The following is an 8,633-nucleotide window of genomic DNA, read 5'->3' on the forward strand; positions in this document are numbered from 1 at the left end:
AGAATGTTGGCAATTTTTCCTTGTCTAACCTTTACATTTGACATTCCTTTTAAATGTGTACTGCAGCTCTAAAAAACTTTGTATGTACATCTTTTCTCACATGGTCAATGCAATTTAGTTTCCTTGGAACCCTTTTTTGAATGAACATTGCCATCTAGTGAGTTCAGAAAAAAAAACACCAAATGTATCCTAAGGTCTTGCTCTGCCAACACCATGTCACTAAAGAACATTTTGCAATGTCTGTCTGAGGGCATTTTCTGATGTGCAACTTAAATGCTGTAAAAATAGTATCCAAGACTGAACTGTTAGTGTGTTGTTATTTTCCAAACTTTCCAAGTTTAAGCAAAATACATTACTTTTAACATGGTTTTAAAGTGGTGATTCTGAGGATTCTCCATTTTCTTCCTTTTACACGGTCCCGCAAATTTTCTACATGAATCTAGTGGTCAATGATGTGATCCAAATGACTCATCAGCTACAAAATAAATGTCTCATCTATTAACGCTGTATTAACACTGGTTGCAATTTTAACCACTGAAAACATTCCTCTGAACCTGGCTTGCATAGCAGTGGAGTGCTACATGATTGTCTGCATCCCCCTTTGTCACACTCTAATTGGTCTCATTTGGATCTTTTCTTGACCCTGGCCTCTGAGCCCATCATGTTTTTTTTAAATCCAAAGTGTTCTGTGTCAGGGAGATAGTCTTCCCGAATCTTCACTTGATCAGGAATAGGACAATTATCAATACAGTGTATCTGATCTGGTGGAGTTGAAGGAGGGTAAAAGACCTTATAGCTGCAAGTTGGAGCAACAGCTGCAGCAGGATGGAGCTAGGCAGGTGTGGGCTGGTATGAGGAAGATTATGGGTATGAAATAGAAAGGGAGAGTTTTGTCTGATGGTGACCAAATACATTTTTCAACAGATGTGACTGCCCCAGTCAAGCACAGCCCCTACAGTCCTCCCAGTCTAAACTACAGCCTGCTGCCAGTCAACTTCAATGTTTTCCTCCATTCAATCCACCCTCATTAGCTGTTCAGGGTCCAGGATCCTCTCCTTCTCTGGCAGGGACACCACCATTTCTCTCTCCAGCTCAGGTCAAGAGGGAGTTGGACCGACTGAAGGTGGGGAAAGCAGTGGCACCGGATAAAATCAGCCCTAAGCTATTGAAGACTTGCTCTGCTGAATTGTGTGGGATTTTAGCAGATCTGTATAATATCAGCCTGTGCTTACAGAGGGTCCCCAAGCTATGGAAGACATCTTGCTTGGTCCCTCTGCCAAAGAAAAGTCGATCTACTGAAAATAAGGACTATAGGCCTGTAGCCTTCACTTCACATGTAATGTGTTATGTGTGGGCCGCTGAAGAGGAGGTACTGCTGGCCCACCACCACCAGAGGGCGTCGCCACCTGGTGAGAGCAGCCAAGGTGACAGCTGTCACCCATTATGGGACACAGCTGTTTCAACTCAGCACCAGGGTATATCAGGAGGACGGCGTCTCCACCTCAGTGCCGAGATATCGTCTACGACTGAGGTAGTAATCCCCGCATGCACATTTAGTGTAAACTGACTAATCATTTGTAAAGCCTTTTCAGGAGTGTTGACTACTAGGAGCTTATTGCTTGGATAAGTACTCACCTTCCTGTTGTACATTGACAAGAGGTGGAGGCGGCTTCTCCCCTCTCCATTATCGGGTGCTCGCATCCCACCTGTGTGTGTGCTCTCTCCTGCCAGCAGTACCGGATCCGACGAGCGGAGGCAGTGGCCACCTGGGAATTCGGGACTTGGCGGTTCCAGCATCTCCAGGGTTCGGTGGCAGAGGAGATCTGGGTGGTTCCGGTTCTACTGAGACGGGCGTCTCCTACCTTCGAGCCTGCCCACACGACACCAGCGGATTCGGCCCCAAATTGTGATTGTTGTAATTATTGTGCTTGTTTCACAATAGTAAAACTTGTTATTTATCTTCCTCCATTGTCCGTTCATTGCGCCCCTGTTGTGGGTCCGTGTTCCTACACTTCCACAACATAATGAAGGTGTTAGAGAGGCTGCTCCTCCTCTTCATCAGGACCACTGTAGCACCTCAGATGGATGTCCTACAGTTTGCCTACCAACCGAATATTAGTGTTGATGATGCACTTATCTATATGCTGCACAGGATCTACGCACATCTGGGTACAGCTGATGCTTCTGTGAGGTTAATGTTTTTTGAATTAACAAGTGCATTCAATACTATCTGTCCTGTGCTGCTGGGTAAGAAGATGGGGAGAATGGAAGTGGATGCATCAATGGTTCAGTGGTGTGTGGACTATCTCTCCCACAGACCGCAGTTTGTGCATTTGCAAGGTTGTTTCTCAGGTACCATCCTGAGTAGCACAGGGGCACCACAGGGAAGAGTATTGGCACCATTCCTCTACACCATCTACACAGATTTCAAGCATAACACCAGCAAAGTCTGCTTTCTCCAAAAATTCTCTGATGATACCAACAGTTGTTGGCCTGATTCGGGGACAAGACAAGGAGGAGTAGAGAGAAACCACTGAGGATTTTGTGACCTGGAGTGAGCACAATCAACTTATCCTCAACACTGGAAAAACTAAGGAGATGACTGTGGATTTTAGGCGGGGGAGAGTGGTCCATGCAACACCTATTACTAGGGATGGTCAGATTTGAAATTTTCCTGCTGATACCAATATCCGATATTTGTATTGCTGTTGTGGCCAATATCCGATATTTGCCGATATGAAAATTAATAGAAAATTTCAGATTTTAATAGTTACACTAGTAAAAAAAAATCGTTTTAATTTGTACAATAACATTGCAGTGCCCATTAAACATGTAGGCAAGAATGTAATATTAACATTTACAAAGCCTCTTTACCTATAATGATAAGCATTGGTCAAAGCTGGACAAGCCCAGCTCTGTTTGGATGCCACGCAGTCGTGATGTAGCAAGCTGCGGATGCTTGAAATGTCCCACTAATCGTCTTCCAATTGCTACACAGAGACGCTACGCTGGTTAATAAGCCCATCATGTACTGCTAGCTGTATTTTGTGAGCCATGCAACCGAGGCTTTTAACGCCACATTCGTCAAGTCCCTTCTGCATATTGGCAGTGTTGTCATGAAGGACTACATGCACTTTCTCCCTTGAAATGTTCCAACGAGTCAACATGTTATTAAACGTGGCGGCAATGGCAGCACCTGTGTGTGAGCCTGTGAATTTGTGAGCATGCAACATGGCTCGTTGTCGCTTAAAATCATCATCGATCCACTGAGCAGTGAGACTTAACATACTGGTTGACGGTGGAGCTCCAGATGTCTGTCGTAAAGCTGATATCAGTCGCGTTTCCACCCAACAGCTCGTGAATGCGTGCAGCAACAACTTTGTACAGCTCCGGCGGTTCAGTGTCCGAAAAATAATGGTGATTTGGAATGCTGTAGCGGGGCTCAACCTGTTCCATAAGCCGACGAAATCCCATGTTCTCTACTATAGAGAATGGTTGGTCGTCCAGCGCAATCATTTCAGTTATCCTCCTTGTTATGGATATGGCTTTAGCTGAATCTTTGCTGATTTTTTTTTGTGTTCTCCAGTGTGAACGGAATGGTCCTCTGTTTAGCTGTAGTGGTGGGATTGCTACTATTAGCTTGTTGCTTGTATTCATTGTACACTGTTGAATGATTGTTTTTCAAATGCGTCATCAAATTTGTGGTATTAAAAGACCTGGCGCTTGCTCCACCTCACAAGACTTCACATTTGCACAAATTGAATATTGCTTTGCGATTGTCGTCTTCAGACACAGTAATATAAGTTCAGATCACAGACATGTTGGCTCTACCAATGACCTGCCTGAGCATTGACTGCGCATGTGCAAAAGGGGACGTCTTTTCAGTTGCATTCAAGGACTGTATCACAGAACATTGGAATCACAAACAAGACAAAACATCGGTGGGCATTTTTACTCATCGGACCAATACCGATATTTTTAAAAATGACATATATCAGCCGATAATATTGGTGGCACCAATATATCGTCCATCCCTACCTATTACCATCGAGGACACCAAGGTGGAGATGGTTTTTAACCACAAATACCTGGCTGTGCAGCTGGATCAAAAGCTGGACTGGAAAAGCCAGTTGAAGTCTGTGTATTGCAAGTGGCAAAGCTGATTGTATTTTTTAAGGAGGCTACGGACTTTTAATATCTGCCCACCCTTGCTTTGGACTGTTTACCACACAGTAGTGGCCAGCACTGTGTTTTTTGCAGTCATCTGCTGGGGAGAGGGCATTCATATAGCATACCAGTAAACACCGCTGATAAGCTTATTAAAAAAAACAGGCTCGGTAGTTGGCTCAGAACTTCCACCAGCACAACAGATGAATGAGGAGAGGACACTCTCAAAGCTCCAAGCCATTAAGGCCAATATCTCTCACCCCCTACATGCCTTGGAGTTGATCACCTGAAGCACCTTCAGTCACAGGCTGATAGCACCAACCTGCAAGTCAGAGCGTTTTAGAAAGACTTTCCTCCCGGCTACTATTAGGCCTCTGGGGCTGACGCCGTCATATATGACGGCTAAGACCAAGCTTTACTAAATTATAAATAACTTTTGAATGATATGAAAGAAACTCTTTTTTTTTTTTTTTTTTTTGCTGAAAAGGTAACTCCGCGGACTTTTGAGCCAGCCATCGGCCATCTTTTACTCCTCATAGAAGCTGTGTGATGACGTGCGCAATGTGAGTGTCCAATCGGAATTGGTTCACCGTCACATGGTTTTCCAAAATCCAATCGTAGGGCAGATTTACCTCACGTGAAAAGCCAAAGATCGTTTTCAGGAGTGATATGTTACTAGTTGGCCCATTTGAATAGCCCCCTGGGTGCTCCAATGAGTACATACTATTAGTACATACTCAGTGTGCCCTGCGCCATTACGCACAGTGATCAGTGAAAGCAGGAGCACACGGAGAGCCTCTGATGACAATCTCACGTGTTTAAACAAAGAGTGTATAACTATTAGGATTGCTCCAGTAGTTTACATGTAAATGTTACTGGATAACTCTGTTGCTTTCTCTGTGTAAAGCACTGTTTACCATATCAATGGACAACAAAACGCATAGACCATTTTGTATATATTGTTCAAAATGTGCATTTTTGTTTATTGTTTGAATTTTTTTGTTGTATAGTCTTTCAGACAAGAACTCAAATTACCTTTATAAAGTGTCAAAAAGTATTGATGATACACTGATTATTATATGTTTGACTATTGCTTACACTTACTCCCTGAGCCTGGTTCTGCTGGAGGTTTCTTCCTGTTAAAAGGGAGTTTTTCCTTCCCACTGTCGCCAAGTGCTTGCTCACAGGGGGTCGTTTTGACCGTTGGGGTTTTTCCGTAAGTATTGTATGGCCTTGCCTTACAATATAAAGCGCCTTGGGGCAGCTGTTTGTTGTGATTTGGTGCTATATAAATAAAGTTGATTTGATTTGATTTGATTTGACTTACTTCAGGATTCTGTTCAATGCACATTCAGCGAACAAAGGTGCAAAGAAAACCAGGAACACAATTGAGGGTGCAATTTAGAACTAGAAACTGGGAGGGACAAAGTGCGAGGCCTGCAGGGCCGAAGCCCATAGGCCGGGGGTCTGGGGGCCGCTTTATGCCCCCAGAAGCCAACAGTTTCTAGATAAGCTCAGATGCATTCTGAGCATCCAGAACAGTAATTTTAATGTTTTGAAAAGACCATAAAGTGGACACCATTTGACTTATACAATTTGAAACTGTGGATATAAGTATTTTATTCTGAGAATAGCCAGCATTGATTTTATTAACATCCTGGTGTAAATAAGGTATCACCACATGTGTAGAACTCAAAAACAATGATACGCGTAGGTTGAGTTTTCATTAAAAAACAACTGCAATGTGGTAAAATGTATTCATAAATATGAAAGAACAGGCTCTTCATAATTATTAACTATTGCATACTGTATTTTTTTTCTCAAAATTTGTTTTTGCATAAGTTTGAAATAACAACAGATCATAAGTTTAGGATAAATTACTTATCATGAATTTAATTTTCAAAGTGGCGCTGACACCATTCATACTGAACATAATTTCGCTTGCATAGACTGATTTTGGAGATCAAGCAATAATTGCAGATGGGCTTTCTGAGGTCCCAGATAGCTTTTCTGATTTCCTTTTCTAACTTTTCAGTATTTAGTAAATTAGCATATGGTCCATTGATACTTATGTGTAGAAACTAGTCCGTAGAGGCAACTATTTTTGGTTTCAAATCTGGGCAAATGCAGTCCCAGAAAATTCCGAATGTGTCAAACAAGAAACAGGTGTAAACAAGTCAATGCTGCTAAAAATACAAACTTGCAGAAACAAAGATACTATACATGGTTTTGCACATAAGACTGACATGGTTTGCACATAATACTGGCATAGCATGTTTCAAGTACACACATATATGTCAGAAGGTGGGGGTGACCATATTCTATCCCCCCTGGTTGAAAAGGTGGGGAGGACATGTCCCCCCTATCCCCCACCAAATTGCGCCCATGAACACAATCCTCCTTCATGGCTTCCAGCTGCTGCTGTGTATGGGTGCATATGGAACTCCACTATTAAAACCTGCTCTGAGAAAATGGTACCCTGACAAGTACACAGACTCCCACTTTGCTTGTCACATTATTGTGCAGATTTTGTTGCGATCCATCAGTCCAATGATCTACGGCATTAGAGACAATACCTTCAGTAGGTAGCTCAGAAAGCAATTATTGTGTGAAGGGAACATACAGTAAACAACAATTTAACAGACTGAAGTAGTCTGAAACTGAGTCTAACACTTGGGCTCAAAAGCAGCTTAGAAGAGTGGGCAGGGTGGCCTGTGCACCTTATGAAGGTTAATTCCCCACTTAGTGGTGTAATGGTTCATATTTAATCTGTGATCCATACGTACCGCCCCCACGGTTCCGCACGCATGTGAGCTGAGGATTAGCTATAGAGTTTGCATAAGTGTGACTTTAAAGTGATAACTTTGTTTTGATGCAGTTGCTGGTAAAAATCACATTGTGAGTGGAGGTGTGCACGTAATGCGCTTGTGAACACAGCCTGTTTACAACAGCCTAAATAGCTCCCTTGAAGAGAAAAATTTCAAAAGAACAGATGGCCTTGACCTGCTGACAGCATCTGCCCATGCAGTCTGTTATAGTGACATCATTGATCACGTGGGGGCTTCTTCCAACTTGTGTGAGGGATGCTGACAAGCACATGGCGACAGCCAATCAGAGTACAGAAAGGCCAGTGAAGTTAACTGGCTGCTCTCTCAAACAAGATGATTCAAAATGGTAGAAAACACTCTGAAGTAGCTACGTTTCTGTATTAATTTAGTATATTTCTCATATGTTTTGGAAAAGTTAGTGAAAAATAAATACTTGTACACCTAAAACGCACTGTTTTTGAAATCAGATAACACCTCTGAAATACTTTATGAGACATCTTACAGACATTAGCATTCACAGCATGCACACACCTCACACAAGGTCAAAGGTAGCTTCTGGTCATTTCAAAACCTCATGCATGCACACACACATCCTTCCTGCAGACAGAGTTGAAAGAAAAATAAAATATTCTTTACAGAATTAACTCCAGGTAAATATGTTCTCTTTTAACGATCAACCTACGAGATTGGACACGTAAGAAATTATTAATAGTGACTCACCAGTATTTCACAGTTCCTCTTCGTAATGGCACTGCCAAGGATGTTCTGGTCTCAAGTCTAATGCTCACCATGAGACCATCACCTCCCCAACATTAAACCAACCCAAACCAACATTATAATGCTTGCATTTCAGTAGTAACATTTTGGCGGTTTTGTGAAATTTGAAAGGGCGTACAGCTTTAAAGTTCATATGAAAGTGAATCTAAGAGTGCACACCAGTGTACAGCAATTGTTTACATACACTCAACAAAAATATAAACGCAACACTTTTGGTTTTGCTCCCATTTTGTATGAGATGAACTCAAAGATCTAAAACTTTTTCCACATACACAATATCACCATTTCCCTCAAATATTGTTCACAAACCAGTCTAAATCTGTGATAGTGAGCACTTCTCCTTTGCTGAGATAATCCATCCCACCTCACAGGTGTGCCATATCAAGATGCTGATTAGACACCATGATTAGTGCACAGGTGTGCCTTAGACTGCCCACAATAAAAGGCCACTCTGAAAGGTGCAGTTTTGTTTTATTGGGGGGGGGGATACCAGTCAGTATCTGGTGTGACCACCATTTGCCTCATGCAGTGCAACACATCTCCTTCGCATAGAGTTGATCAGGTTGTCAATTGTGGCCTGTGGAATGTTGGTCCACTCCTCTTCAATGGCTGTGCAAAGTTGCTGGATATTGGCATTAACTGGTACACGCTGTCGTATACGCCGGTCCAGAGCATCCCAAACATGCTCAATGGGTGACATGTCCGGTGAGTATGCCGGCCATGCAAGAACTGGGACATTTTCAGCTTCCAAGAATTGTGTACAGATCCTTGCAACATGGGGCCGTGCATTATCCTGCTGCAACATGAGGTGATGTTCTTGGATGTATGGCACAACAATGGGCCTCAGGATCTCGTCACGGT

General features: G+C 42.7%; 1 pseudogene; it reads left to right on the forward strand.

Moving 5' to 3' along the window:
• Positions 1–273: 273 nt before the first annotated feature.
• LOC117507727 lies at positions 274–6,795 on the forward strand (annotated as a pseudogene).
• Positions 6,796–8,633: the final 1,838 nt, after the last annotated feature.

The sequence above is a fragment of the Thalassophryne amazonica genome, chromosome 3, assembly GCF_902500255.1.
Source record: "Thalassophryne amazonica chromosome 3, fThaAma1.1, whole genome shotgun sequence".
NCBI lineage: Eukaryota > Metazoa > Chordata > Actinopteri > Batrachoidiformes > Batrachoididae > Thalassophryne > Thalassophryne amazonica.